At 39.3% G+C, this 6,725-nt stretch overlaps 1 long non-coding RNA gene across 1 annotated transcript; it reads right to left on the reverse strand.

Annotated features, from left to right (window-relative positions):
• Positions 1 to 2,802: 2,802 nt before the first annotated feature.
• On the reverse strand, positions 2,803 to 5,589 carry LOC133972558 (uncharacterized). Its single transcript, XR_009924463.1, has 3 exons — positions 5,283 to 5,589; positions 4,600 to 4,653; positions 2,803 to 4,338 (listed from the first exon to the last, which is right to left on the reverse strand). It is a non-coding gene; the product is annotated as an uncharacterized LOC133972558 (long non-coding RNA).
• Positions 5,590 to 6,725: the final 1,136 nt, after the last annotated feature.

Below are 6,725 nucleotides of genomic sequence, written 5' to 3' on the forward strand. Positions count from 1 at the left end.
AACGTGCACTACCATGACAATGAATGTTTTTAATGGAGCTATTTCACATTAAAAGTATTGCATTATAATTTAATACATTATGTATTATGTGCAATACTTTGATTGTTTTTAAGTAATGAAATCAGGTCTGTACCTGGAGTCAGTGTTCAGTCTGGTTGGATTCAAGTTGTGTGTCAAGTTGGACCTTCTAGAGGAACATGAAACCAATACACAGATATGTAAAGTCATACATGGGCCAGGTTAAGTAATTAACAGACTTTTAAATGGTAAAAATAAAATATTAGTTCAAAGTTAATCAGAGCATAATCATTTCAGATTAGGAAATAGGTAGTGCATATAAACCCACAACTCTGTATGACACTGTCTGTTCTAGTAAAGTTACAAGGCTATGACTTACTCATATTTAACAAAAGAATTCAGTGAAGTCTGTCTGAGATTAACGATTTAAATACTGAAGGTGGGAGACACGGTTATTTTTCACTGTAACACGTGACAGGACATCAACACCGTGACTCTGAATAAAGAGCCTTAAAAGACGTAGTGCTCCTTTGAACAGCTGCTCTTACAATGTGTAGCAAGTGCTAAATCTCCATTAGTATAATAGTAACAAAAATCACCCTTTACATAATTGAACATATATTTTCCATGTGAACCCCTTTAACACAGTTCAATTCAGGAGCAAAATATAATTTATACAGTATTTATTAGAGCTAGTATTAGTAAACAGATCAAACAAATGCAGTACAACACATCACACATCCACAGAGTCTCTTTTGCTTATCATCACAGTCAGTCAGAAGTGTCCGTTTAACTTACGTAGCAGTTGAGAGATGCTTCGTTGGAGGTAGCAGGAGCTAGCTCATAGCCAGTGCTGCTGTTGAGAGCGGCAGAGTTCACACAGGAAAAGACACGACGGACGGGGGAAAAAAGCTTTGAGTCCCACACTCTAACCTGCTGAGCGAACAACGTCCACAGTGACTCCGCCGCCGTCCTCTCATCCAGACTCGCCAACCGTTCTCCGGTTCTTCGTGATACACAGCTCCGCAGCTTGTGACGACGTAACTCATGAGGCGTTCACTTGCAGCTGTGTTAAATGCAGCTTCGTTTGTCATGGCGAGTTGAAGAAGTCTGCTGCAAAGCTATGAATAATCCGCATGATGAAAACTCACAGCAATGTTATGCCTACATTATCAATATATTGAGACCCATGTGACACAGTTTGACATGGTTTAGCAAAGTGAATGAGGAGAAATACATCCAAGTGTGAGACGTAACAAACCGAAAGCGGTCTCATGCTGCGTTCAGGGTAACTCTGTTAAAATGGGTTTCATAGGTCATGATGAGCTGATGAACTTTGATGCCACGCCATTAACAATCTGCATGATGAAAAGTCACAATAATGTTATGCCTACATTATCAATATCTTGAGACCAATTTGACACAGTTTGACATGGTTTAGTAAAGTGGCTGGAGGGAAATACATCAAAGAGTAAGATGACCAAAACAAGACATTTCCTGATGCCACCAGGGGGCGCTTTCCTTTTAAGTCATGATTTCTAGGTAGATGTCTTCCGGTCGCGACTCTTGTCTTATATGTGTAGTTTGGAGTCGATTGGACAAAATATGTCTAAGTTACAGAAGCTCGCTTATATTGGCGTTTAGTCGAACTTTGAGACCTCACCACGGTCACACGGTATGATGAAAAGTTTAAATTCTGATAACTTTAGATCTTCATCTTGTTTTGTAGAGTCTCATCTAATTTTTAAGTTGATCTGATGAAAGCTGTCTGAGTAGTACATAAAAACATAACACGTACCAAAATAAGACATTTTGCGTTACCATCAGGGGGCGCTGTGATTGTAAGTCACAATTTCTGCACCCATGTCTTCTGGTGGCGACTCTTGTCGAATGTGTCTAGTTTGGACTCAATTGGACAAAATATGTCTGAAATATGGAAGCTTGTGTTTTGATGGCGTTTCATCAAACTTTAACGCCACACCACGGTCAGACGGTTTTGCTAAAACGTAATCCTTCAATAACTTTAGATCTCCAATTTGTTGTGATGACGATCGTCTAAATTTGAAGTTGATCTGATGAAAGCTGTACGACAAGTACATCAAAGAAAAAATATGGAATATGACCAAAATGGCCACTAAAGTCAAACTGGCGGGCTTCCTGTTGCGTTATTCATAATGCACTGATGGACTTTTTTGTGCATCTAGTCATGATACACAATAATCTTTGTTTTTTTTGAGGATCGGTGAATGCTAAATGAGGGGCTTTTCCGTAGGTGGCGCTCTTGAGCCATTTTGCCACGCCCTTTTCAAAATACTCCAGAATACGTAATTTTACGCCGCCTTCGAATTTACTGCAAACTCCTACAACTTTTTGAGCACATTAAAGCCCTCAAAAAGCCAATTCATTTAAGCTAAGAAAAATAATAATAATAATAATAACTAGGGCTACGTTGTAGCACTAACGGGCCCGAGCACAGGCAATTTCAAGTCTGTTGCGGTCGGGGAAGAGAGAACGTTCGATGACCAAGCGCTCGTCTCCACATTGCCTGCGTTTGCCCTGTGCGGCAAGGAAGATCGCTCCACTTCTTCTGGCCAGCCGCTGGTGCTGAACTAGAGGTAAGTAACCTTGAAACTATCCAACATAACCTATTGCTTTATCTATCATCATATGCTTACATGCCTCAAGTTTTTTGTAATATGTAATTGTTATAAAAGTTACCGTTTATTTATCACGTCTAATGAACAGATTGAAGCAAGATAACTCGACAGTCTTGTTTTGGTTGTGACATTATTTTTTTTAATGAGTTACTATCAATACGCTACACGTGTACGTTTCATGTGATAGTAACTGTTTCACCAATATTCTGATACAGGATGGTATATCCGCCATTACTATTTTCACATTGTTTATTTAGTCTGTCATGGAGTTGTAGAGTGAATTAGACAGTAGTGATAACATTATAATGTCCACACATCAGTGTTGTAAACACTTCTCCAATTAATTATATAATTATGTTTTCACACTGAGGGAAGTGGAGAGACTTGATGTGGACTGTTATCAACAGCTCTGTGGGAGATCATCACCTTGAATATTACAGATGAGGTAGAAAGACATTTTATCTATGTGTACAATGTTGTATTTCTTTGTCACGTTTTATCAAAAGCGATTTAAAGTATGTGCATTTAACCATTAGGATACAAACCCAGACCCTAGTACATCGGTTCTAGCTGAAATAAGTAGTGCTTCATAAACAACACAAAACATTCATAACAGTACGCTTCTGCTCCTCATTAATGCAGCTCCTGATGTCCCCAGCAGCAACATGGTGGAGATCTGCAGCTTCATGCTGGTCAACTGGAAGACAACTGATTAAGATTAAAAGATTAAGATTAAAATCCATTTATTCATCCCAAACACATGCACAGACATGCAAAGGCACACTCATGCAGGTAGGGAAATTTAATCGCTGCTTTTTACCCATCTGGTGCAGGACACACAGAGCAGTGAGCGACCATGTACGGCGCTCGGGGGAGCAGATGTTGGGGGAGTGAGGTGCCTTGCTCATGGGCACTAGAGAGGGTAGGGAGACTCTTGGATTTTTGGACAGATCAATCCAGGTTCGACTTTTGTTGTCTCTCCATGGAGTCGAACCAAAGACGAACCAGAGACCTTCTCTGCCCATAGTCCAAGTTTCTGCCACTCGACCACCGCCTCTCCTCATGCATCATCAAACTAGTAATCTACACATCACTCCATGCGTTGCTCCCTTAACTACAGATGGCCTGCGAATGTCATGGAGTTTTACAGTGAATTAGACAGTTTAGGTATGATTTTAATCTCCACACATCAGTGTTGTAAACAGTTCTCAAATTAATTATAGAATTATGTTTTCACACTGAGAGAAGTGGAAAGACTTGATTTGGACTGTTATCAATAGGTCTGTGGGAGATTATCACCTTGAATAGTACTGATGAGGTAGAAAGACATTTTATGTATTTGTACAATGTTGTATTTCTTTCAGCACTTTTATCAGAAGGGACTTAAAATATGTACATTTCACCATGAGGATATAAACCAAGACCACAGTACAACAGTTCTATCTGAAATCTGTTGTGCTTTATACACAACACAAAACATTCTTTAACAGTGCGTTTTTTCTCTTCATAGATGAAGAACTGCAGCACCTGATGTCCTCAGCAGCAACATGGTGGAGATCTGATTTGAAACACTTTAGATAAGAACCCAGTGTTTTATATTTCTGCTTTGCCATAAGAGACAGAACATGGTCATCACAGCTGTGTCCTTCAGGCTCGTCTGTCCCTAATAAAATGATAGGAAACATGAAAGTGATCGTCATTATTGTAGAGGAAGAGTTACATATGAACAAAGTGTGTAATCTTATTTTCTGTGGATATTCAACTGTGTATTTGAATATGCTTTTGGATTAAAACGTGCACTACCATGACAATGAATGTTTTTAATGGAGCTATTTCACATTAAAAGTATTGCATTATAATTTAATACATTATGTATTATGTGCAATACTTTGATTGTTTTTAAGTAATGAAATCAGGTCTGTACCTGGAGTCAGTGTTCAGTCTGGTTGGATTCAAGTTGTGTGTCAAGTTGGACCTTCTAGAGGAACATGAAACCAATACACAGATATGTAAAGTCATACATGGGCCAGGTTAAGTAATTAACAGACTTTTAAATGGTAAAAATAAAATATTAGTTCAAAGTTAATCAGAGCATAATCATTTCAGATTAGGAAATAGGTAGTGCATATAAGCCCACAACTCTGTATGACACTGTCTGTTCTAGTAAAGGTACAAGGCTATGACTTACTCATATTTAACAAAAGAATTCAGTGAAGTCAGTCTGAGATTAACGATTTAAATACTGAAGGTGGGAGACACGGTTATTTTTCACTGTAACACGTGACAGGACATCAACACCGTGACTCTGAATAAAGAGCCTTAAAAGACGTAGTGCTCCTTTGAACAGCTGCTCTTACAATGTGTAGCAAGTGCTAAATCTCCATTAGTATAATAGTAACAAAAATCACCCTTTACATAATTGAACATATATTTTCCATGTGAACCCCTTTAACACAGTTCAATTCAGGAGCAAAATATAATTTATACAGTATTTATTAGAGCTAGTATTAGTAAACAGATCAAACAAATGCAGTACAACACATCACACATCCACAGTGTCTCTTTTGCTTATCATCACAGTCAGTCAGAAGTGTCCGTTTAACTTACGTAGCAGTTGAGAGATGCTTCGTTGGAGCTAGTAGGAGCTAGCTCATAGCCAGTGCTGCTGTTGAGAGCGGCAGAGTTCACACAGGAAAAGACACAACGGGAGAGGGGTCAAAAACCTTTGAGTCCCACACTCTAACCTGCTGAGCGAACAACGTCCACAGTGACTCCGCCGCCGTCCTCTCATCCAGACTCGCCAACCGTTCTCCGGTTCTTCGTGATACACAGCTCCGCAGCTTGTGACGACGTAACTTCTTTCAGAGTCTCATGAGGCGTTCACTTGCAGCTGTGTTAAATGCAGCTTCGTTTGTCATGGCGAGTTGAAGAAGTCTGCTGCAAAGCTATGAATAATCCGCATGATGAAAACTCACAGCAATGTTATGCCTACATTATCAATATATTGAGACCCATGTGACACAGTTTGACATGGTTTAGCAAAGTGAATGAGGAGAAATTCATCCAAGTGTGAGACGTAACAAACCGAAAGCGGTCTCATGCTGCGTTCAGGGTAACTCTGTTAAAATGGGATTCATTGGTCATGGTGAGCTGATGAACTTTGATGCCACGCCATTAACAATCTGCATGATGAAAAGTCACAATAATGTTATGCCTACATTATCAATATCTTGACACCAATTTGACACAGTTTGACATGGTTTAGTAAAGTGGCTGGAGGGAAATACATCAAAGAGTAAGATGACCAAAACAAGACATTTCCTGATGCCACCAGGGGGCGCTTTCCTTTTAAGTCATGATTTCTAGGTAGATGTCTTCCGGTCGCGACTCTTGTCTTATATGTGTAGTTTGGAGTCGATTGGACAAAATATGTCTAAGTTACAGAAGCTCGCTTATATTGGCGTTTAGTCGAACTTTAAGACCTCACCACGGTCACACAGTATGATGAAAAGTTTAAATTCTGATAACTTTAGATCTTCATCTTGTTTTGTAGAGTCTCATCTAATTTTTAAGTTGATCTGATGAAAGCTGTCTGAGTAGTACATAAAAACATAACACGTACCAAAACAAGACATTTCGCGTTACCACCAGGGGGCGCTGTGATTGTAAGTCACAATTTCTGCACCCATGTCTTCTGGTGGCGACTCTTGTCGAATGTGTCTAGTTTGGACTCAATTGGACAAAATATGTATGAAATATGGAAGCTTGTGTTTTGATGGCGTTTCATCAAACTTTAACGCCACACCACGGTCAGACGGTTTTGCTAAAACGTAATCCTTCAATAACTTTAGATCTCCAATTTGTTGTGATGACGATCGTCTAAATTTGAAGTTGATCTGATGAAAGCTGTACGACAAGTACATCAAAGAAAAAATATGGAATATGACCAAAATGGCCACTAAAGTCAAACTGGCGGGCTTCCTGTTGCGTTATTCATAATGCACTGATGGACTTTTTTGTGCATCTAGTCATGATACACAATAATCTTTG

The sequence above is a fragment of the Platichthys flesus genome, chromosome 17, assembly GCF_949316205.1.
Source record: "Platichthys flesus chromosome 17, fPlaFle2.1, whole genome shotgun sequence".
NCBI classification, from domain to species: Eukaryota; Metazoa; Chordata; class Actinopteri; order Pleuronectiformes; family Pleuronectidae; genus Platichthys; species Platichthys flesus.